The sequence below is a fragment of the Salvelinus alpinus genome, chromosome 33 (genome assembly GCF_045679555.1).
Source record: "Salvelinus alpinus chromosome 33, SLU_Salpinus.1, whole genome shotgun sequence".
NCBI classification, from domain to species: Eukaryota; Metazoa; Chordata; class Actinopteri; order Salmoniformes; family Salmonidae; genus Salvelinus; species Salvelinus alpinus.
Window position 1 is genome coordinate 17,963,247 of NC_092118.1, and position 26,433 is coordinate 17,989,679.

Genomic DNA, 26,433 nt, shown 5'->3' on the forward strand with positions numbered 1-26,433 from the left:
TTTGTTAACAAGAAATTTGTGGAGTGGTTGAAAAACGAGTTTTAATGACTCCAACCTAAGTGTATGTAAACTTCCGACTTCAACTGTATATTCGTTTTGTAAATATACACACGTTTTTGGTTCCAAGTACAGGACCCCAGTCATCTCTGTGCAATTTAGTCTGAGAGAAATTCAACTTTTATCCTGCTATCTTCATCAAACCCGAAATTACCATACAGTTACCAGGAATTTTCATCCAATCAGTCCCGAGGGTGCATGTGAGTGTTCAACTTCAATCACAATGTTTGTTAAGTAGGGACTCTGCTGGTGTAGTGTTGCTCCTGAGTTCCTTAGCATTTTAGAGGACTCTTCAGTCTTCATTGCCTACTTTCCAAGACAGATACTGTATAACTTAAACTGCATGTTCCCTCAACTGAAAAGGGAGAAAAACAGTGGGTATATTTTTCTGGTGTCTTCGGTATGTTTGTGGTTTGCTGAAGGTATCCATAAGACTTTGACTCTGTTTATCAACTGAATTCACAATAATCTGGCTAACCTAAAGTATAAAGGGCTGTGTTGACTTTCTGTCTGACCGTGCTGTTAATCCTCTACCTGGCTGGCTGCTGGCAGTGACCACACAGAGGCTGCATGCCCAGAGTAATCTCTGCACAAACGATCAGATTGTTTCTGTGGCTCAAATTTGCTGAGGGTAGCCTAAATGTCATAGGCCTAGCAGTGTTGGATAGGTGGCAGAGTGAAGCCCAGAGGGTGTCAAAGAGCCACCCTTAATTAGTGTGGCTTTAAAGCCAGCAGAGTGAAGAAATTACTCAATCATCCTCTTGACTGATGTCAGGGACTTGCTCATAAATGGGTTAACTTGAGTTGGCCTGACTTGCGGCTGTAATGGACTGCCCCATGTCAGAATATGAAAATGATTCGGCTAGGCCTAGTTTCTTCACTGAAAGTCTGCTTCTTGAGGAGCTACAGATGGATATCATTACAGTGGGCTCACAGGGCTATCTATTTTTCTGTGTCACTACTTTTAAGGGTGGAATGAGTGACCGGGCATGTATGATTCTCTAGACTGGCAGGCTCCTTACATAATCATAATCCGAAAGATTTTGTGTGGGCTTAGAGGACGTTTATCCACTCCCATTTTGTAATAAGAAGGGAAAGTAGAGAATTTGAGGGAGAGAGAGCTTCCTCAATTCCTGCCCTGTAAACGTTTTGAGAGGTTGAAAACGCTCAAATTTAAATGAGTCACTGTGTTTCCAGTGTCTGTTTTTACTCATTGCTTATCGTTTACTGAGTTTTACAAGCATTGATAATGTCATGTGTCATTTTGATGGACTAGAACAGGTATTCTGGGGTACTGGGGTACGCTCAATGCCGTCGGGGGTACGCCAAATAAAAATGTGAATTGCATTTAAAATATATATATATTTTTTAAAGTGTTTATTTTTACATGTTTTTTCTTCACGTTTTCAAACAGTCCATTTATATTTTCCAACGGGGCTATACATTTGGGTGAGGTTTTTTTCTCGTCTGAGTAGCCTCGTTTCACTGCCAAAAATAAAATTCAACCATCTAGTGTTCAGCGAAATAACAACACAATGTCAAATACATGTAGGCTAGTCAAATAATTCACATCCAATCACATTAACTGTTACTCTCTCGTGGGAATTCAACTAACGGTCTGTATGTAGCCAAAAGTAGCTGCTGCTCATGTTGGTATCAGTACTGATGGCGCAAAAGCATTGACAGGTAGACATAGTGGAGTGGTAATGTGCGTGCAAGCAGTTGCTCCCGACGCCACTTGGGTACACTGCAGCATCCACAGAGAGGCTCTTGCTGCCAAGGGAATGCCTGACAGCTTGAAAGACATTTTGGACACTACAGTGAAAATGGTTAACTTTGTTAAAGCAAGGCCCCTGAAATCTCGTGTATTTTCTGCGCTATGCAATGATATGGGCAGCAACCATGTAACGCTTTTACAACATACAGAAGTGCGCTGGTTATCAAGGGGCAAGGTATTGACATGTTTTTTTGAATTGAGAGACGAGCTTAAAGTTTTCTTTACCCAGCCATTTTTCCAGCCAAAGAGAGGAGTCACAAAAAGCAGAAATAGAGTTAAAATTAATCACTGACCTTTGATGATCTTCATCAGATGACACTCATAGGACTTCATGTTACACAATACATGTATGTTTTGTTCGATAAAGTTCATATTTATATCCAAAAATCTTAGTTTACATTGGCGCGTTATGTTCAGTAATGTTTTGCCTCCAAAACATCCAGTGATTTTGCAGAGAGCCACATCAATTTACAGAAATACTCATAATAAACATTGATAAAAGATACAAGTATTAAACATGGAACTTTAGATAATCTTCTCCTTAATGCAACCGCAGTGTCAGATTTCAAAATAACTTTACGGAAAAAGCACACCATGCTATAATCCGAGTACAGCGCTTAGAGCCCAAATAAGCCATAAAGATGGGGGGGGTACATTGTTACTATTAGTGCAATGACATGCTACCTGTTCCCATATACTTTCAGTCATTGAGCCAACGACTATCCTTTTAAAAGCACGTCTTGGCAGAAATATGTATATATACACAAAAAAATTAAAAAATTGCAGCTTCATTAATATAGGGGAAACACTGGGATGATAAAGAAGATGATGATAAGCATTACATAGACAGGATAGAGTACAATGAACGTTGAACGTGCTGTTGACTCTCTTAACCTCATTTTTAGGCTTTAAGTGGTAATTTATTACATCAATTGTCAAACACCGACATCCTTGTAGGTAGGTAACATCTATTACAACGTTATGTGGCTGGTATAAAACTATGGAACGCCGTTTGGGTCTTTGCGTGTCTAAAAGGATACACGTCAAATAACAGTATTTGACACGTCAGATAAGCTTGTTGACCAATCAGGACCTGAATATGACTGCACGTCCCATAATAAATTAACGGTTCATACATTTTTTACGTAGTTATTACACATTGATTACACTACAACTCGTATTTCATATGTCACAATGATTCATTGATACGTATGCTATGATGCTGGTAAAGTTGTCCCGCGCACATACAGTGCTGGTCAGAAAAAAAGCTAGCTAGCTGATGGATGGAAAACAATGTTCTTCCCCAAAAACATAGCAAAACAACAATCTGTTTCAGTAGCTATAGTTAGCTAGCTAACTATATTGCTAGGTGTCATCATCTAAAATAACCCTAATTTATAAAACATTATTTGATTATCTTCTACTTGGTACTCATCCCGGATCTGGGAGCACCCTCATCAGTAAAAAAGCTGACTAGCATAGCCTAGCATAGCGCCACAAGTAAATACTAGCATCTAAATATCATGAAATCACAAGTCCAAGACACCAGATGAAAGATACACATCTTGTGAATCCAGCCATCATTTCCGATTTTTAAAATGTTTTACAGGGAAAACACAATATGTATTTCTATTAGCTAACCACGATAGCAAAAGACCCAACCGCATATTTTCACAATTTTTTTACTGCATAGGTAGCTATCACAAATTCGACCAAATAAAGATATAAATAGTCACTAACCAAGAAACAACTTCATCAGATGACAGTCTTATAACAGATTTATTGTATAGCATATGTTTTGTTTGAAAAATGTGCATATTTCAGGTATAAATCATAGTTTTACATTGCAGCCATCATCACAAAATCTCACCAAAGCAGCTAGAATAACTACAGAAACCAACGTGAAATACCTAAATACTCATCATAAAACATTTATGAAAAATACAAGGTGTACAGCAAATGAAAGACAAACATCTTGTGAATCCAGCCAATATTTCAGATTTTTTAAGTGTTTTACAGCGAAAACACAATTTAGCATTATATTAGCTTACTACAATAGCCTACCACACAACCGCATTCATTCAAGGCACGTTAGCGATAGCGAATAAACCAGCAAAAGATATTAATTTTTTCACTAACCTTCTCAAACTTCATCAGATGACAGTCCTATAACATCATATTACACAATACATATATGGTTTGTTCGAAAATGTGCATATTTAGCGGTACAATTCGTGGTTGAACAATGTGAATACGTAGCCAAACTGCACAAAATAATCCGGATATATTTCTGACACTCACATCATCTAATCAAATAACTAATCATAAGCTTTACTAAAAAATACAGGTTGGACAGCAAATGAAAGATACACTAGTTCTTAATGCAACCGCTGTGTTCGATTTTTTTAAAATAACTTTAGTACGACATACAGCTTACGTTATAGCGAGACAGCGCCCGAAATCTGTGCGGAATATACGTCTAAACATTTTCGACAGAAATAACATCATAAATTGTTCCTACTTTTGATGATCTTCCATCAGAATCTTGTACAAGGGGTCCTTTGTCCAGAATAATCGTTGTTTGGTTGTAGAATGCCCTCTTCATCTGTAGAACGCTAGCAAACGCTAGCCATGCAGCACAGAAGTGTCCAACTCACCAGAACGCATAACAAAGAAAATACCGAAAATCGGAATAAACTGATATGTCGGTTTAATATAACTAGTTGATGATGTTTTTAACACGTATATCAAATAAAATCAGAGCAGGATATATCTAACGCCTATAACGAAAGCTTTTCAGAATGCAATCCTGAGGTCTGTCTCGCGCCAAGCCGAACGGTGAAAAGACTACACCCACCGTTCCAAGAGCTCTTGTTCGGCCTCAGATAGAGCTATACACCCCATTTCAATTCTCACGGCCTACTGACATCTAGTGGAAGGCGTATGCAGTGCATGTAGACCCATAGATTTCATGCAAAATAATAGGCTGACCCTGGAACAGAGCCCCCGATTTCAGATTTTTCAGTTCCTGACAGGAAGTTTGCTGCAAAATGAGTTCTGTTTTACTCACAGATATAATTCAAACGGTTTTAGAAACTAGAGAGTGTTTTCTATCCAATAGTAATAATAATATGCATATTGTACGAGCAAGAATTGAGTACGAGGCATTTTAATTTGGGAACGATTTTTTACAAAGTGAAAACAATTGTAACTTTCTGCATCACTTTGAAAGATGTACTTTTATTTTGAAGGCAAACTGCAATTCTACAATTTTACCTAATTTTTATTGTGGCTAGCTTCACAACACATAACCCGGTCCGGTCGAGCCTCGTTAGCCAGATGAAGCTAGCTGGCTGCTTATAACGCTAGCTTTGGGCAACAGGGTTAAGTTGTTGGCTAGCTATTTATTTTTATGAACTGAAGTTCAATTTCAATAGGCGAACAACAAGTGGCATCCTAGCTAATACTTATTCACAAGGATTCCTAAATCATTGCTAGGAATAATGAAAATAACTGCAGTTTCTGCTGGTCATTGTTTTCAGGCTGGTTGTATTGGCGCTAGCTAGGTACCAAGCTAAAGCTAGCTAGCTACCCCAGAAGTAGCGGTCGAGCAAATAATGCCTTATTACTAACGCGGTATTGTAAACACATCGTTTGTGGCCGGTGTGTGCTTGTTAGCATACTTTTTTGTACTGCTTTGTCAGTGTTACTGATAGTAGTGGTGGCGCTTGGCTTGCACGTGCAAATTCAGCACTCACAACATTCTACAATAGAATTGTGTTATTTGACGTGTCAAATTAAACGCTTATTTAGCGCGTTAAATAGTGTTATTTGGCGTATCTTTTTTGACACGCAAAGACCCAAACGGCGTTCCATAGTCTGCAGCTGAAGTTGAATCAAAACATTGCTGCGTGAGGTTGTCGTCATACTGTACATTTCTTTTCTATCATTTATGGATCATATTGTGGTGTTCCCCCGCCGGCTCAGAGAGAGTTCCGGGGCCTCTGGGAGCACGCTCTCTAATGATGCAGTGAATCGCACTACACTGCAAACACTGCTGTGGAGATGGAGCCAAGTATATGGCCTTGTCTCTGCTGTCCTGAAAACATGGCAGAATGCCCTAGAGGTGAAACAATTCTATTTCTAGTACATCTCTCCTATTACATCTGTTCTTAGTCACATCTCAATTGGGTTTTGTAACGTGATCCAGGTACAGTACCATAGACATAAGAATATTTGAAACTATAGGATAAGAGCTTGTCTTCGGGCTGTCAATTGCCATGACCTCACAATATGATATCACGATACTTAGTGCCAATGCTATTTCTATTGAGATGATCAAGATTTTATGTGTTGTGTTTTGATGTTCCAAACATTGTTCACTATATGTCTGCTGCAGAGAGAAGAGAGCATGAGATGATAATAAAAGTGTTGAAAACATGTTGGCTCAATATTTTTCTAAAGAAGATTGAGGACAAGTTATAGGATGAAAAATACTAGAGGTTTGGCGCAGGTACAGCCACTAGTGCTAGCAAATGCTACCTAGCAAAATCGATACTTGGAGTCAAAGTATTGATATAATATTGTCCAGAATAGTCTTGCAATTTTCTTTACCCCCATCGCTAGCGTGCCTTGTCAAGTTGTAGAATTGTGACCACTTTGCAATGTGAAAAGCATTTTAGGAGAAGGTATAACTACCATTAGAAGTAAAATGGAATTGGGAGATTACAAGGCAAGATATTTGAAATGGCCAGCCACACAATGAAACCTTTACTCCTGAACACTTACTTCACTGTTAAGTTAACTGGTTGGCCCAATTTACAAGCCCTGTGGTTTTGGTGAGCTCAGGCCTCGAGAGACTGGTCCCTGTCTTAATGACTGTATTACACAGTGATGCTTTCCATCAGTATTGGTAGCTTTGTCCTACCCTGGACCACAGATCTCCCTTTGGCAGAGGCCCTCTTTGTCTCTAAGCTGGCCCACCAGAGCCCATAGGATCAATCATTAACCATCACAAGGGGAGCGGGATGCTTTGTGTGTAAACCTGTGCTTGCCCTCAATTAATATTGACTCTGCTATGTTAAACAAACTTGGTGGCATGCGCCTAAAAATATTTGATTGCCTTGAATGCTAATATATGTATGATGATGAAAGATCAAAGACCTCAGAGGGACAACAAATTAAGCAATTTTTTTTTATTAGATTCTTGCTAATAATTTGAAATGTTTGACTTTCTGATCGGAACAATGAGACTACAATACCAATCTCCTCTCTCTTTTAAAACCTATGAACAAACATTCAGTCCCACACCTGTGCTTGCACTTCTACCTCAAATCTGCAGGCATGGCATACACAAAGAAAGGATGGATTAGTGATCTCTCTTTTTAACATTTGGGATTATCATGGGTTTAGAGAGAGGCCGGAATCTAAAATAAATCAGCTATCCCACTCTTTTTCTGCTCCACACAATTTATTTTAGCCTAATCACAGCAGTTGATGGTGTCAGTTTCACACTACTACACAGGCACACTTTTGAAACATGCCCAGTATCCTTCTGATGATGTTGTGCAGAATTATGGCCTAGGTTCTATTTTCTCAGACATGTCCTCATGAAAAATCTCCTTGTTCACTGGATGGTTGCTTGTGTTTTTATTCACGGTATTGGAGGCTCGAAAGTTAATTTGTTTCTCTTGTTTTGTTTCAAGACGTACAGAAGGTGTTTTCCTCTCAAACATAATTTTGCCAGAGACCAGGTTATAATAAGCCATGCTGGGTATTATATGTCATGCAGGGTATAATACCAGTATGCCAGCTGGGGGGCTATACATTAGGTACAAGGTCCACAGAGGACCATTACAGGGCCATCTGTGTCAGTGAGTTAGACTATAAGGATCCACAGTGGGTTAGTTAGGGGCAAGTGTAAGGTAACAGTATATTTCTGCCAAAGTGGATGCTTGTCTCAATGCCTAGTTACACACAGATAAATCCACTGGATTTGGTTTCTAAGAACCATCATATGATTTAGTCTCTAGGTGTAGGCTACTGCTTTAGGAACATTGTCATAAACTAGGCTAAATGTTTTAGTACTGTATATCAACTATGCCGATGTGAATGAGACAATCAATGAATGGATTGTTTTGTATCCAAAAACTTTTGGTATTTTTTCATTTGTCATAGGCAGAGATATGCCTACTTTAGGACTCTGACTGTAGGAGAGTTAAATTAGTGTGGTCTGGACATTTTGAAAAATGGCGGTATTTTTCAGTCCATTTTCTTCTCCAGGATTAGCTTAATCCATAACTATTTTTAAAGAGTCATGGTCATGTAAATTGCTGTGTACTTAAGGTAAAATGTATGTTCAATGACAAACTATAGCTTAGTCCCTAGTCTTTGTTATCTGTGGGTCTGGGTCACTCTTTGTTGTGAATCCATCCAGTGGTTACAAAAATGCTTGGTTATTTCTGAGTAGCTCATTGCTGGTGTGCTTGTCTGGATATTGAAAGCTGTATGTCACCACCAACATGGAAGGAAATGGGTCAGCATCGCGTCCGCTGTGTTGACATGGCTGAGAGTGGTAGTTCTTTCACTTGGTTCAAAGAGCCAATACAGATGACAGTTACAGGTGTAGGATCTTACTTTGATCTGTATTGACGCAGCAAACTAGTCCTGCAGTAACAGGATTTGAACGTTTAGTCCATAATGTTGCTTGCTTGGTGGTTAGGTTATTTGTTGGTCAAAATGAGGTTACATGAATCGTGGAATACTGTTAATATAACTGTGTGTTAGTGCAGGTGTAACGCTCTGGGTGTCGGGGGGGGTGTGAAGTCAGGCGCAGGAACAGCAGAGAGTTCAATATAGTGCCTTTTAATGCACAACCGGCAAAACAATGTCCACACGGAAACACTGGGTGTACCAAACAAATGTCCCAATACACGGAGGACAAAAACCCAGTCCAAAAGACAATCGATGAACGAAACAAACAACACGTTCATCTACTCCCGAATCCAAAATTACAACTGAACAATCCCGCACAAAGAAACGTACGGGCTGGCTGACTAATAAAGCCCAACTAATTATAATCACCTAAACACAGGTGTAACAAATAAACACATAAGGAGGGGGAGGAAAAAGAGTCAGTGGCAGCTAGTAGGCCGGTGACGACGACCGCCGAGCACCACTCGAACGGGAAGGGGAGTCACCTTCGGTCGGAGTCGTGACAGTACCCCCCATCTGACGCGCGGCTCCTGCAGCGCGCCGACACCGGCCTCGAGGTCGACCCGGAGGGCGAGGCGCAGGGCGATCCGGATGGAGGCGATGGAAATCCCTCAACATTGATGGATCCAAAATGTCCCCCACCGGTACCCAGCACCTCTCCTCCGGACCGTACCCCTCCCAGTCCACGAGGTACTGCAGGCCCCTCACCCGGCGTCTCAAGTCCAGAATGGCCCGTATCGTATACGCCGGGGACCCCTCGATGTCCAGAGGGGGAGGAGGGACCTCCGGCACCTCACCGTCCTGCAGGGGACCAGCTACCACCGGCCTGAGGAGAGACACATGAAACGAGGGGTTAATACGATAATAGGAAGGGAGTTGTAATCGATAACACACCTCGTTTATTCTCCTCAGGACTTTGAAAGGCCCTACACACTGCGGCCCCAGCTTCCGGCAGGGCAAGCGGAGGGGCAGGTTTCGGGTCGAGAGCCAGACCCTTTCCCCCGGTACAAACACGGGGGCCTCACTGCGGTGGCGGTCAGCGCTCCTCTTCTGCCTTCCACTCGCTTGTTGGAGGGACTCCTGGACGGCCCTCCAGGTCTCCTTGGAGCGCTGTACCCATTCCTCCACCGCAGGAGCCTCGGTCTGGCTCGGATGCCATGGTGCCAGGACCGGCTGGTACCCCAACACACACTGAAAGGGGGATACGTTAGTAGAGGAGTGGCGTAGTGAGTTCTGGGCCATCTCGGCCCAGGGAATGTATCTCGCCCACTCCCCTGGCCGGTCCTGGCAATACGACCGCAGAAACCTACCCACCTCCTGGTTCACTCTCTCCACCTGCCCATTACTCTCGGGGTGATAACCGGAAGTCAGGCTGACCGAGACCCCCAGACGCTCCATGAACGCCCTCCATACTCGGGACGTGAACTGGGGGCCCCGATCAGAAACGATGTCCTCCGGCACCCCGTAGTGCCGGAAGACGTGGGTGAATAAGGCCTCCGCAGTCTGTAGGGCTGTAGGGATACCGGGCAACGGGAGGAGACGGCAGGACTTAGAAAACCGATCCACAATCACCAGAACCGTAGTGTTTCCCTGAGACGGGGGAAGATCGGTCAGGAAATCTACGGACAGATGAGACCATGGCCGTTGTGGAACGGGGAGGGGTTGCAACTTCCCTCTAGGAAGGTGCCTAGGAGCCTTACTCCGCGCATACCGAACAGGAGGAGACATAAACCCTAACGTCCCGAGCTAAGGTAGGCCACCAATACCTCCCCCGAAGGCTCCCCACTGTCCTCGCCACCCCAGGGTGACCCGAGGAGGGTAGGACGTGAGCCCACCGAATCAGTTGGTCTCGAACACCAAGCGGCACGTACTTCCGCCCCGCCGGACACTGAGGAGGCGCGGGTTCCGCCCGTAGCGCCCGCTCGATGTCCGAGTCCACCTCCCATACCACTGGCGCTATCAGCCTCGAGGATGGGAGTGGGTTCGGTGGACCTATCCTCCGTGTCGTAAAGGCGGGACAGTGCGTCAGCCTTTACGTTTTGGGAGCCTTGTCTATAGGATAACGTAAACCGGAACCGGGTGAAGAACATGGCCCACCTTGCCTGACGTGGGTTCAGTCTCCTAGCTGCCCGAATATACTCCAGATTCTGGTGATCGGTCCAGATGAGAAAGGGGTGCTTAGCCCCCTCAAGCCAGTGTCTCCACACCTTCAGAGCCCTGACCACCGCTAACAACTCCCGGTCCCCCACATCATAGTTACGCTCCGCTGGGCTGAGCTTCCTAGAGAAGAAAGCGCAGGGGCGGAGTTTTGGTGGCGTACCCGAGCGCTGTGATAGCACGGCACCCACCCCAGCCTCGGACGCGTCCACCTCCACTATGAATGCTAAAGAGGGGTCCGGATGCGCCAACACGGGCGCATCCGTGAACAGAGCCTTCAACCTGTTGAAAGCTCCGTCCGCCGCCGCTGACCACCGCAACCGCACCGGGCCCCCCTTTAGCAGTGAGGTAATGGGAGCCGCTACCTGGCCAAAACCCCGGATAAATCTCCGGTAGTAGTTGGCAAAACCCAAAAACCGCTGCACCTCCTTTACCGTGGTCGGAGTCGGCCAATTACGCACGGCCTTAATGCGGTCACTCTCCACCACCACCCCCGAGGTGGAAATGCGATAACCCAGGAAGGAGACAGCTCGTTTGGAGAACACACACTTCTCAGCCTTGACGTATAGGTCATGCTCCAGCAGTCTGCCAAGCACCTTGCGTACCAGAGATACATGCGTGGCGTGAGTAGCTGAGTAGATCAGAATGTCATCGATATACACAACCACCCCCTGCACGTGCAGGTCCCTGAGAATCTCGTCTACAAAGGATTGGAAAACGGCTGGAGCATTCTTTAACCCATACGGCATGACGCAGTACTCATAGTGGCCCGATGTGGTACTAAATGCGGTTTTCCACTCGTCTCCTTTCCGAATACGCACCAGACTGTACGCGCTCCTGAGGTCCAGTTTTGTAAAGAACTGTGCTCCGTGAAACGATTCCACCGCCGAAGCGATGAGAGGTAGTGGGTAACTAAACCCCACTGTGATGGCATTTAGACCTCTATAATCAATACACGGACGCAAACCTCCCTCCTTCTTCTTCACAAAAAAGAAACTCGAGGAGACGGGTGAGATGGAGGGCCGAATGTACCCCTGTCCCAGAGACTCCGTGACATATGTCTCCATAGCCAACGTCTCCTCTTGGGACAAGGGGTACACGTGACTCTTGGGAAGCGCAGCGTTTACCTGGAGATCTATCGCACAATCCCTTCCCGGTCGATGGGGTGGTAATTTCGTCGCTTTCTTTTTACAGAAAGCGATTGCCAAATCGGCATACTCGGGGGGAATGCACACCGTGGAACCCTGGTCTGGACTCTCCACCAACGTGGCACCGATGGAAACTCCCAGACACCTTCCAGAACACTCCTCTGACCACCCCTGGAGAACCCCCTGTCTCCACGAAATACTGGGATTGTGCCGGGCCAGCCAGGGAATTCCCAGCCCCACTGGAAACGCAGGCGAATCAATAATATAGAGACTGATACATTCCCTATGATTCCCCTGCGTCACCATGTCTAGTGGAACTGTGGCCTCCCTGACCACCCCTGACCCTAATGGCCGGCTATCTAGGGAGTGCACGGGAAAGGGAGAATCTATCGGCACAAGCGGAACGCCCAACTTACGGGCGAGTCCGCGATCCATAAAGCTCCCAGCTGCACCTGAATCGACTAGCGCCCTATGCTGGGAAGAGGGGAAAAATTTAAGGAAAAAAATCAAGACAAACATGTGACCAACAGGGGGTTCTGGGTGAGTTTGGTGCTGACTCACCTGGGGTGATCGAGAAGTGTTCCGCCTGCCATCTCGACTCCCAGACGGACCCCCCAGCACCGATCGGCCGTGTGTCCTCTCCGACCACAGCAGGTGCAGGGGGGGCCTCCTCCTCCGATACCCCTAGGCGCGGCCCCTCCCAACTCCATCGGGATGGGAGCCGGGGTGCTGGGTGGTGGAACGCACAGGACCCTCTCCGAACGCCCGCGGGCAGCCAGCAGATTGTCCAGTCGGATGGACATGTCAATTAGCTCATCAAGGGAAAGAGCGGTGTCCCGACACGCTAGCTCCCTGCGGACGTCCTCCCGGAGACTACACCGGTAGTGGTCAATAAGGGCCCTGTCGTTCCACCCTGATCCCGCGGCCAAGGTCCGGAACTCCAGCGCGTAATCCTGTGCGCTCCTCTTCTCCTGCCTGAGATGGAATAGTCTTTCACCCGCCGCTCGGCCCTCTGGAGGGTGGTCAAACACGGCACGAAAACGGCGGGTAAACTCTGGCTAGTGCTCCTTTGCTGAGTCTGGGCCATTCCAGACTTCGTTGGCCCACTCCAGAGCACGACCCGTTAGGCAGGAGACGAGGACACTCACCCTCTCCGCTCCCGAGGGAGTGGGGCTAACGGTGGCCAGGTATAGTTCCAGTTGGAGTAAGAACCCCTGACACCCCGCCGCCGCTCCATCATAATCTCTCGGGAGCGTAAGACGGAGCGCGCTGGAGCCGGGGGATGGAGAGTCCTGAGGGGGGGGAGCCGAAGGTGGAGAGAGGAGCCCACTCCTCTCCAATCGGTCCATTCTCTCCATCATTTGGTCCATGGCTGATCCGATCCGATGGAGGACGGTGGTGTGGTGGAGAACCCGTTCCTCCATCGATGGGAGAGGGTTGGCTGCTGCTCCTGCTGACTCCATTTCTTGCGGGTGCGGGATTCTGTAACGCTCTGGGTGTCGGGGGGGTGTGAAGTCAGGCGCAGGAACAGCAGAGAGTTCAATATAGTGCCTTTTAATGCACAACCGGCAAAACAATGTCCTCACGGAAACACTGGGTGTACCAAACAAATGTCCCAATACACGGAGGACAAAAACCCAGTCCAAAAGACAATCGATGAACGAAACAAACAACACGTTCATCTACTCCCGAATCCAAAATTACAACTGAACAATCCCGCACAAAGAAACGTACGGGCTGGCTGACTAATAAAGCCCAACTAATTATAATCACCTAAACACAGGTGTAACAAATAAACACATAAGGAGGGGGAGGAAAAAGAGTCAGTGGCAGCTAGTAGGCCGGTGACGACGACCGCCGAGCGCCACTCAAACGGGAAGGGGAGTCACCTTCGGTCGGAGTCGTGACAGCAGGTTTTCAGTGAATTTCTGTAAATCACAATCTGCATTTCTTGCAAGGCAGGAAAATTCTAAGCAACAAAATCCTTCATCTGTATGTGAAAACAGCACGATTTCTGGTAGATGATAGGTTGACCAAAAGCCTACTTTTTCCACCCACTGTTATTGTTAAAAATATGTTTTGGGCCAACATGTTTAACAGGTTCTTAAATGCTTCTTATGCTCTCAGAGGACAATGTTGTAAATGAACAAGAGCTGTCAACACTAGCTGAGTTATTACAGCGGTGTATGCAAAAAAGTGAGCAGACTTGTTTTGAGAAATGACATTTGATCACACAGCCCACTCCCCCTCAACACACTAGCCTACTTCAAACCAGGCTGCACACTAAGGCTTCACTGATGGATCTTAAATCCATTTTATGACGCAAACTGGACAGCAGGGCTGTTTCTAGCTTTTTGGGGGCCCTAAGCGATATTTGTTTGGGGGGCTCCGTCACCTTGAAGGGAAAAACATATTTTAGTCCCCCCCACTTAGAGGTGGAGAGAGAGAATTGCAGCTTTAAGTTAATGTCAAGCAATTTTACATATTTAGCCATGGGGCGTTAGAAAATGTTGTCGTTTTAAAGCAAATGTTCTGCATTTCTAAAACGAAACCCATGGGGCAGAGAGAACATTTTTCACTTTGAAATCTAATTTCATGCAATTCTAGTCAATTTTCCATGAGGTTGAGAGAGAAAATAGTTGTTTTAAAGCAGTTTTTCTGCAATTCCTACACATTTTGCCATGACTTATTCCATGTTCATATGATATCTGAGTGAGAGTGAATATCAAAGTCAATGGGGGCCCCCTAGAAGTTAGGGCCCTGAGCACATGCCTTGAGTGCCCTGTCACTAATTCATAATTACTACAAGGTTTAGATTAGCTGGCTAGACTAACTTACCTAGCAATCTAAACTGTTAGTTGACATGGGCTTATTGACTGGCTGTCAGTAACTGACATGACAAGGAATACATCCCTCCTTTTCGTTTGGGGGCCCCCTAGCGGCCGTGGGGCCCTAAGCGGCCACTTATGCCTAGTAACAACACTGCTTCCCCCATAACTTCCTTTTAGAAACTCTCAGGGGTTAATGGTTAACACTAACCAAACCTCAGTAAAGAGGAGTAATAGTCCTCAGGTCAAAACATTACCTCTTCCAGTATTTACTGTGACCTTGTTTAGGCTCTAACCATTCTTTGCATGAGCGGTTTAACCTCCTAGCACCCATAGCAACAGTCACTGATAGTAACATCAACACTTGTCATTTCACCTTGCAGTGGTTATCATCTCTCTTGTTCGCGTATCAAATTGATGGATTTCTGACGGTATTGTGTTACGAGGCTTTCATTAATCAATGTTATTTTTTCATATGTACTTATTTTGTTTAAAATGACTGCAGAACAATGTAGCCAGTGTCATAGGCACCCTGATCATAATTTGGCAAGGGAATACTAGTTCATATGAGCGTGAGAAAATATGTAGAGCAAAAGCCACAATAGTTGCAGGGCTACAATCTCTTTAAAGCATGTCAAGAGGTTGGCAATACAACAAGGCCAGTTGGTTAATGCCTACCTTTCTCAAAACATCAGTATCCCAAAATGATCGACACACCAGTCCCTGTTGTTGCATGGTTTGTATTAATACAATCACAGTCACTGCTGTGAATGAAGTGCCTCGCCACATTGAGTTTAAAAACATGGCTTTTATCAGTACTGTTAAATGCCATTTGTGATTTAGTGAACATCAAGACTGTGGTCTCATGTGACTTTAATTGATTACATAGGGCTAGTATTTCAGAAACCCTGTTTTAGGAGCTACTGAAAGGATTCCCAGATCAGTTGTCTGTTGGGGACAATTCAAGAATGACACAATCGTGCAGGAAGAATGACACATCGGGCGGTAGATAGCCTAGCAATTAGAGAGGCGAGCCAGCTACCGGAGGGTTACCAGTTCGAGTCCCGGGTCTGAAGGGGGGAAAAAATTGTCTGAAAGTGAGCCAGGCAATTGGAGGGTTGCTGGTATGCCATTGCCTGTCGTTGTCCCCTTGAGCAAGGCAGTTAACCCTCCACAACAACTGCTCCACGGGCGCCCAGTGTGGCAACCCCTGCTCCAACCTCTCCAACCTGTGTGTGTCTTTTGGTGGGGTTGGTATAAAGCAGAAGTCACATTTCGGTTAGACCTTCTGTACAATCGACAAATACAGTGATCATAATCTTGTGCCAAATGATCTGCCCGTTCCCCAGTTGTACCTTATCTTTGGAAATCAGAACGTGGCACTATTTGAATTCTGCTACTGCCAGTAACTATAAGGAAATGCATGTAGGCCTATGCACTTAACAGCATAGTCTCTGACCAAATACGGCCTTAAATTGTGCGATACAAATGCCCAGTCTCAACACTGTCCCTTGGCTGTCCCTACAGATCCTGCTGTATTCAGTGATACCCTGTGCCCAAAGTTGAACTCCGGTGGTAGACTAATTCTCACGTTAGTATTTCATAAATCTCTTGTCGACAGATGCACGTAACATAAATGGTAGTAGCAGCTGTCGACAAGAGTGTATGATGCGACGACTAAAGCCTGTTGCATGTTTCCCAATCAAAACATTTTGTGAATATTTTATGACAAAATTCTGTCAAGTTTTTGTTAGTTTTGGTGTTTGACAGGGATTTATTCATCTGTTCACGCGCACAAACATTTTTCTTGAGGCAAGTCGAAGTTCGGTAGCCGAAGTCTGCGCCCCTTCGTCAGTGATTGGTCAACAGTACTACTCCTAGTAGGAGTGGGAGCTAGGGACAGGGTTTTTCAATAGTGTTTATTGTCATTGAATGAGAGACAACTCATTTTCATGCAAATTGTTTTGCTTAAATACTCCAGTTAGATGTGAATTTGCACAACTAAGACCTCCTTTGCAAAAACGTCCAAATGAATTACAGATTTCTTGATTTATCTTAGATTAATTATTTTGAGGAAGTGTTACTGGGTATGTTGTTGCTACAGCATCTCAAGAGGGACAAACAATAATATTGCTGCTTTTTTCTAGTTTTTCAAGCGAAGGTCTTTTTAAGGGATCATGCCTTATGCGTTCACTGCCTAGCCAAGTTCTGCTAGGAGCAAACCGAACCTAGTATGCAGGGGCATTTACGAGGAGCTTACAGGTACACACATTTTTTATCACTGGTCATTTGGGAAAATCACGATTTAGCAGGTCCCCACATCTTTCGAATTTCAGAAGGGAAGAGATATCTGGCCTGTAGACTTTCCACAAAACTGTCTTAGAGTTTATGTTTAGAGTGGTGGAGAATGTTCTTATTGTCATTAGTAATTTTTCTAACACGTCCCCCTCCTATAACCTAATCGAGCATCTGACGCAAATACGCAAGGTTTTAGTTCTGGATGTCCGAGGTTAGTGGTTTATTAAATTCTCTCTGGCCACAGGTGCTGTACCAGTGAGAGACGGGATAGGCTGGGAGTTTGGCTGTGGCGCCTTCTGCTCTCGCTGTGCCTCTCCCTCGTAGGAGACTGATTTGTGACACCTTTCTGTGAAAACTCGAAAGCGTCTCCGAGCTCTGATCCCTCTGATGTTTCTACCCAGAGCGAAATGCACACTTTTTTTTATGTCAACAAAGATGTTAAATATTTAGAGGGCTAAATCATAGCTGCCAGGAGCATTTCCATTGGCAGATGAGAAGGCAAGGTCAGGTTTCAGTGTAGGCTCACAGCTCTACTAGTCCCGCCTCAAAGAGCATGGCTCCTTATGTGGACTTTATGACATGTCTGCCCCACTTGGATCCACCGCTAATGAGCATTGTTCATCAATCTTAACCAAAGGCCATAAGCCTTTTCCTTTTCTGGTAGTTTTCAGATAACCCTTTGCTCTTTAGTGCTATTTAAAGTCCTGTTCCTGATTTGTGATTCTTGTTAATGCTTTCTCTCTCCCTCCCTCTCTCCTCTTCTACCTCTCTCTCTGCTCCTGCAATTGCCACACCTACACGTGCTCTGTGTCAGAGAGCTTGCCCAACGATAGATTATTATACACAATAGGTATGTCAAGGGCTTCTGCAACACTGTGACTTCAAGGGGGGTATAAATTGACAAACATTCCAGCGCACCATAACGGTTGTGCAATCCAAATTTCCTGTTTTTTCATTCCTTTTTCCTGTCACCTGTTAGTTGCCAGGGAGGTGTGGGCAGAAAGAATGGCACCTTTGGAGTGACAGTGTCTTATTTTTTCCCCCTAACATCCTGTCGTTAACAAAAAATATCTGTTTTATGCAAGTAGCTTAGCTACCTGTCTTAAGTCTCAATAACTTGTAATTGGGAGCATAATAAGGTTCACTTTCACTGAAGTACAGGTAGTTATCACTTTACCTCAGTTGAACTGCCTCTTAGTCACAGCCTGATAAATTATGAAATGTTAGAAGGGTTTTAGTGAGTGGGAAAACCAGACGTCATCATCAGGTATGACGGTGCCCCACTGTCAAGCTCTGAACCAGATGGAACCTGTTTCTGGTTAGAGATAGGACTGATTACATGTTATCTCAGGGCATCTGTCAGTATCTGCTTGATAGCATTGTATTCTGTTGAATCAATGTTGCAAAAAATACTACCTTTCTTGAAACTTATCTGGAACAGCATTCGTTGTCCCTCATAGTTTTGAATACCCGCCAATACAGCCTTGGCAACAGAACAATTCTGCTGAACTAAATTATGTAGCTTAAAGTGAAGAGATGGCGCCGGAAAAAATGGCAGCCGTTTTACAGGCGCCTAATCAATTGTGCTATTATGTGTTTTTTTTCGCGTTATATGTAAATTATTTTGTACATAATGTTTCTGCCACCGTATCTTACTGCAAAAAATAGCTTCTGGATATCAGAACAGCGATCACTCACCTCGGATTAGACAAAGATTTTTTCTTCAACAAGCAGGGCGCACAGGCTGTACTTCAGACACCTGACAAGGCCAATATCCCCGTCATTGGCAGGAGAAAGAGACGCAGGTATAGGGGACACAGGACGGGGTGCCTTGTAAGGATCCGCTGACGGTGAGTGGGAAATCTGCCTTTACCATCAATATTACTTGCCAACGTACAATCATTGGACAATAAATTAGACGAGGTACGATCACGAATATCCTACCAACGGGACATCAAAAACTGTAATATCTTATGTTTCACCGAATCGTGGCTGAATGACGACATGGATAACATTCAGCTGGCGGGATATACGCTGCACCGGCTAGATAGAACAGCACACTCCCGGTAAGACGAGGGGCTGCGTTCTGTGTATATTTGTAAACAACAGCTGGTTCACGAAATCTAAGGAAGTCTCTAGATTTTGCTCATCTGAAGTAGAGTATCTCATGATAAGCTGTAGACCACACTATTTGCCAAGAGAGTTTTCATCTATATTTTTCTTGGCTGTTTATTTACCACCACAGATGGATGCTGGCACTAAGACCACGCTCAGTCAGCTGTATAAGGAAATAAGCAAACAGGAAAACGCCCACCCAGAGGCGGCACTCCTAGTGGCCAGGGACTTTAATACAGGAAAACTGAAATCAGTCTTACCTAATTTCTATCAGCATGTTAAATGTGCAACCAGAGGAAAAAAAAACTCTAGACCACCTTTACACCACACACAGAGACGCATACAAAGCTCTCCCTCGCCCCCCACATTTGGCAAATCTGACCATCCTCCTGATTCCTGCTTTACAAGCAGAAACTAAAGCAGGAAGCACCAGTGACACCGTCAATAAAGAAGTGGTCAGATGATGCAGATGCTAAGCTACAGGACTGTTTTGCAAGCACAGACTGGAATATGTTCCGGGATTCCTCCGATGGCATTGAGGAGTACACCACATTAGTCACTGGCTTCATCAATAAATGCATTGATGACGTCGTCCCCACAGTGACTGTATGTACATACCCCAACCAGAAACCATGGATTACAGGCAACATCTGCACTGAGCTAAAGGGTAGAGCTGCCGCCTTCAAGGAGCGGGACTCTTATACGGACACTTATAAGAAATCCAGCTACGCCCTCAGATGAACCATCAAACAGGCAAAGCGCCAATACTAAGATTGAATCATACTACACTGGCTCTGACGCTCGTCGAATGTGGCAGGGCCTGCAAACTATTACAGACTACAAAGGGAAGCACAGCCCCGAGCTGCCCAGTGTCACGAGCCTACCAGACGAGCTAAATCACATCTATGCTCACTTCGAGGCAAGCAACACTGAGGCATGCATGAGAGCATCTGCTGTTCTGGACGACTGTGTGATCACGCTCTCCGTAGCCGATGTGAGTAAGACCTTTAAACAGGTCAACATTCACAAGGCCGCAGGGCCAGATGAATTACCAGGACGGGTGCACCGGGCATGTGCTGACCAACTGGCAGGTGTCTTCACTGACTTTTTCAACATGTCCCTGATTTGAGTCTGTAATACCAACATGTTTCAAGCAGACCACCATAGTCCCTGTGCATAAGAACACTAAGGTAACTTGCCTAAATGACTACAGACCCGTAGCACTCACGTCCGTAGCCATGAAGTGCTTTGAAAGGCTGGTCATGGCTCACATTAACACCATTATCCCAGAAACCCTAGACCCACTCCAATTTGCATATCGCTCAAACAGATCCACAGATGATGCAAACTCTATTGCACTCAACACTGCCTTTTCCCACCTGGACAATAGGAACACCTACGTGAGAATGCTATTCATTGACTACAGCTCAGCGTTCAACACCATAGTGCCCTCAAAGCTCATCACTAAGCTAAGGATCCTGGGACTCAACATCTCCCTCTCCGACTTCCTGACAGGCTGCCCCCAGGTGGTAAGGGTAGATAACAACACATCTGACAAGTTGATCCTCAACACGGGGGCCCCTCATGAGTGACTGCTCAGCCCCCTCCTGTACTCCCTGTTCACCCACGACTGGATGGCCAGGCACGACTCCAACACCATCATTAAGTTTTCAGATGACACAACAGTGGTATCAGTGATCACTGACGACAACGAGACAGACTATAGGGAGGAGGTCAGAGACCTGGCCGAGTGGTGCCAGAATAACAACCTATTGATAGTGGACTACAGGACAAGGAGGACCGAGCACGCCCCCATTCTCATCGATAGGGCTGTAGTGGAGCAGGTTGAGAGCTTCAAGTTCCTTGGTGTCCACATCACCAGCAAACTATCATGGTCCAAACACACCAAGACACTCGCGAAGAGGGCATGACAAAGCCTATTCCCCATTAGGAGACTGAAAAGATTTGGCATGGGTCCTGAGATCCTCAAAAGGCTCTACCGCTGCACCATCGAGAGTATCCTGACTGGTTGCATCACTGCCTGGTACGGCAACTGCTCAGTCTCCGACCTCAAGTCACTACAGAGGGTAGTGCGTACGGCCCAGAACATCATTGGGGCTAAGCTGCCTGCCATCCAGGACCTCTATACTAGACGGTGTCAGAGGAAGGCCCTAAAAATTGTCAGACTCCAGTCACCCCAGTCATAGACCGTTCTCTCAGCTACTGCATGGCAAGCGGTAGCGGAGCGCCAAGTCTAGAACCAAAAGGCTTCTCAACAGCTTTTACCCCCAAGCCATAAGACCCGGACTATGCATTGTGTCCAGCCGTTGTTGGTTAAGAGCTTGTAAGTAAGCATTTCACTGTAAGGTCTACACCTTATGTATTCAGTGCACGTGACAAATCAACTTTGATTTGATTTTAATTAAATCTTGTTCTTCTCAGGATAACACCCTCGCCTCCAAACATTGCAAACTGAGTTGTCATCAATTATTTATTTGTGGTGGTGTTGGCTTGTACCATTGCTCTGATAATAGCCTCATTCTCCCATGGTTATTTCTAATTAATCAGCAGACATTCTAAAGCCTTAATTAGATTTTGTGCCAAATCCTCTTAGGTCATTAATATACTGTAGGGGTGGTCTTAGTATGGCTGGGAGAGGTGAGACTGAAGGACAAATTAGCACTGCCATGCAGCACTAGCCAGGGCAGAGACCGCTACAACCCCACTCAGCCCTCCATGCGGCACCATCATGGTCCAACTGAGGAGTTCAATCAGGATTGTGGTCAATGTTTACAGCAAGCCTATCTCATCATGGGTTAAATTATACAAATAGGTAAATACACAGTTGGTTTTATTTTGGTTGTTCTGACTGCTGTTGCTGCAGTCCTTTCATAGTGCTCTGCTCAGTAATGAGTAATAATGTTATTTTCAGGTTTGGCAATTAAAAAATTAGTTTTTTCTAAATGCATCAATTACCTCCCTCCCCAACCCCCATGAAGGGGGAGCCTCAAGGCCAAAACAACCCTTCCTAACATAAATTGTTAATGCCAAATATTTTATCAGCTTATTCCAACATTCTTATCAACAGAGTCAACATGCGCTCGTAGCAAAATCAAGAGCAAATCCACAAAGGTTCCATAATTGGAGGCTTGTGACGCCGCAGGCTATTTTTAAGCATGTTACTAATAACTCTCCTGGGATTTATAGATGGATGGTAGGAGAGGGGTCTCTGTTTCTCAATGCTCTACAGAGCTGACGTTTGACTGTGAATTTCATGGGCTGCTGGGTGAATGGTTTGGAGTCTTTCATAGTTCTCATATGTCAACATGGCTGTTACTGATAGAGCCTCAACCACTAACCATTGTTCATCAATCATTCACTTGGGAAGAGATGCATTTTTCTCCTTCGGGACTATACCAGTATTGCGATACTTTTTCCATGACAAAAATGAAACCATGAAGCAGACTCTTTGGTCCTTTAAAAACCTGCTGTGTGTAAAATATTGTGTGCTATAGCTTGGAAAATAAATAATTGTTGCTCGATGACAACATAATGGATGTTTGTTTCCAACATTAGGGCTGTTTTCCTAAAGAAGTTAAATCCACTTTGTTTCGTTACCTTGCCACGATACTAACGAGTATCGCGATAATGGTATCGTCCTGGCACTAGTAAATAGCATTGACCTTTTTTGTCTTTTAACCAAATCAAAATCAAATCAATTTGTATTTGTCACATACAGAGTTTACAGCAGGTATAGAAGGCCAGCATCCCGGAGTCGCTTCTTCACTGTTGACGTTGGGACTGGTGTTTTGCGGGTACTATTTAATGAAGCTGCCAGTTGAGGACTTGTGAGGAGTCTGTTTCTCAAACTAGACACTAATGTACTTGCCCTCTTGCTCAGTTGTGCACCGGGGCCTCCCACTCCTCTTTCTATTCTGGTTAGAGCCAGTTCGGCATTGTACGAGATCTTCAGTTTCTTGGCAATTTCTCACATGGAATAGCCTTCATTTCTCAGAACAAGAATAGACTGATGAGTTTCAGCAGAAAGTTCTTTGTTTCTGGCCATTTTGAGCCTGTAATCGAACCTACAAATGCTGATGCTCCAGATACTCAACTATTCTAAAGAAGGCCAGTTTTATTGCTTCTTTAATCAGAACAACAGTTTTCAGCTGTGCTAACATAATTGCAAAAGGGTTTTCTAATGATCAATTAGCCTTTTGAAATGATAAACTTGGTTTGGCTAACACAATGTGCCATTGGAACAGAGGAGTGATGGTTGCTGATAATGGGCCTCTGTAGATATTCCATAAAAAAATCATCTGTTTCTAGCTAGAATAGTCATTTACAACATTAACAATTTCTACACTGTATTTCTGATCAATTTGATATTATTTTAATGGACAGAAAAAATAGTTTTTCTTTCAAAAACAAGTACATTTCTCAGTGACCCCAAACTTTTGAACGGTGGTGTGTGTGTGTATGTATATATTTAGTTTTTATTACTGTTCCATGTTACAAACGTATTGCTCACCATGTGTCTTCTGTAGAGGGACGAGAGAGCCATGAGAAAAATAGATTTGATCAGTCATGGAAATAAAAGTGCTGAAAACAAATTGGCTCCCTATTTAAAAAGAAGATGGAGAACAAGCCATGAGGGGAAAAATACTGGAACTTTGGTGCAACTAGCACAAAAATAATATTGCGATATTGTCAAAACAAAACCATATATTGCCCAAAATGATATCCTGATATGTAACCGTATGGATTATTACATTTTTTTCATCACTAGTCAGTGCAATTAATCTCTAAAGTGCAGATAGTCTCTGAGGTAAATTAACTCTAATTTCAGTGTTATATGGCTGGTTGTTTTTCTGATTGTCCTGTTTGGGAGGCTGAGAAGCTAAAAGCTCTGAGTGTAGCCCTGGCTTGGTGATGTCATGCAGTGAGTGTATTTGTGCGTGCTGAGTGACCACAGGCCTCCTTGTTGCCTAAGCATGGTTTTCCCACTGGCTGGAGACATGCCTATGTGGGCACACTAAGCTCATTGTGAAGCAGCGTCCTTGTGATAATGGGGGAGAGGGGGAATGGCAGTCCTGTGATTTGTGTCCTATGAATGAGACGGGCAGTAACAAGATAGATATTAGCAGATGGACCCTATTGTGACTGACAGACCACACCTGATGGTATGTAAGGCCTGGTTCAGTAAACCATCCCGTGTGTTGTGTGTCTTTGTGGGTGTGTGCAGAGGGCTGGCTTCTGTAAATAGCTTGAATTCCACAGATTTCTGAAGTCTTTCTTTCATATTGTCTGTTCCTCCTCTCTGAAGCCACTGGTAAACACAGCACAGACAGACCAGGATTTCCATTAGCAAAAAGTGGCGCGGAACATTTGAACGGCAGCGTGTTAATTTACCGGACATTTGAGAAATCTACCTGGTCCATATGCATTAGTTGTGTAACCTGACTATGGCGTCCACCCACGATGCTCAGAATGACAGAAATCACGTTTACATTATGGTAATTTATCTAGACAAAGCTAGAGAACGACCGATACTCGGCCGAGCCGATATATTGGCCTCTTCTATTCTATCGGCTATAGGTCCTTCTCTATCGTCTTTGCCGATAGTGCCCCTACGTAGCAAAGCTTCTGCTATGCCAGCCACCACTCACCGCCTGAGCCACGAGCACTGCACAATGCAGAGGAATGTCTAGCTGGGAAAATCATCATCAACAGCAAGCTAGCATATTCTCCAACCGAAAGGTGCAGTATTGAGAAATGGATTAATTGACAAAGTGACCAAAATCAAATTCCTATCACCTTGTGAAGCGTTTCAGTCAATGGTTAAGAAACCTCGGCTAGTTAGTTTCTTCCCCTGGCATACTGAATGGAATAAATGACAAACTAGGAAGCACATGGAAGGGAGATTATAAATCCACTGTTAACCCCTCTGTCCATGCAATGCTCACTGCGTTGGTCTAAAATGGTATTCTTTCATCTCAGTGTTAAGATATTGTTTGAGTGAGACGTTATGGCGCTGTACTAATGATCAACCACACACACACACACACACACGACCCGAACAATTTGACCAATGGCTCTTGGACTGGTTGTGTGGAAAGAAGCCTGCTGTAAAAGTTAATCTGCTCTAAACTAACCTCTACACTCCTTGTGACTCCTCCTAAACATTGTACTGCAACTGGGCTATGACTCAAATATTTCCACTCATTAAGTAATTTATTTGAGCTATTTGCCCCAACAACATTGTTCCAAGTAGAACATTGATTTGAATTGATCAAATTCACCTAAGCTATTCATACGAAACATCCGGCCAACCTCTAAGGAAGTGGACTGGAGTCTGAGGGTATGGGTCCATGTGTTGTTAGTCACACATTGTGGTTGTTTTTTCTTTCAGGTGGTTGATTCATCTCTGTCTCTGTGTGAAGAATAGATCTGCTCTGGGATTCAATTCCATGGAGAGCATTGTCATAAAACATTCATCAGTGGATGGCTTAGGTGATAGGACATAGCACTTGCCATGCATTAGGAAGTAGCTGAGAAGACCAGACCTGCTCAATTGGATTAATGAAGCCATTCTGTTTTTTTCTCAGGTAGTGAGAGATTGACTGGTCTGGGGCTGAGGATGGTCTCATTTGGTTTCCAGTGTTCAGGTACCTAGATGGCGATATGAATGTTCCTTTGGTTATGCACAAATAGAGACCTCAGTTCAGCTGTGTGGTGGGTCAGTGCATTGGGAACCTGTAGGAGTGCATTGGGAACCTGTAGGAGGAGTACTTCTGTGACTGGAACTGTGTGTTCCAGTCACAGAAGTAAAAGTTGTGTCTGTTGTGCTTTTAACCAAACTGTTTCCACAAGACTGTGACTGACACACATCACAGTGTCTTTGTTAGTCTTTTTTGCAATGTCCTTGTTGGAGGTGTGCTGGTGACCACGTCTATAATGATGTCACTAGGCCGTGTGGTCCTTGCTTACACCTGTATTTGGGCAGCGGGCACAGCAGCAAGAGATGAGGGTTGATGACGATACGGTGACACTGGAAATGCGCAATCCAACTGTGCTCTGATGATAGCACTTGCCCCCTAGATGTCAACACATGGAGAACGTGAACATTTACATTAATCCCTGACACCAGAGCTAGTGACCCCTCATTTTGTTCTCCACCACCCCTCCAGTTTTCCTGGAGAGCGTGAGAGGGGACAGATTTGCTGTTGGGGGATACCGTGGAAGCATTTTATTACTCCATCCCTAAGTTGTCAGGCGCATTGGAATCATGCCTCTGTTAGGTTGGCCAAATTGAGACTGAAGGGCATTGCAACGGTTG

At 44.7% G+C, this 26,433-nt stretch overlaps 1 protein-coding gene across 1 annotated transcript in view; it reads left to right on the forward strand.

Annotated features, from left to right (window-relative positions):
- Positions 1 to 26,433, forward strand: part of LOC139562744 (nuclear factor of activated T-cells 5-like) — a 60,530-nt gene that overhangs the window by 3,939 nt on the left and 30,158 nt on the right. The window lies entirely within an intron of this gene.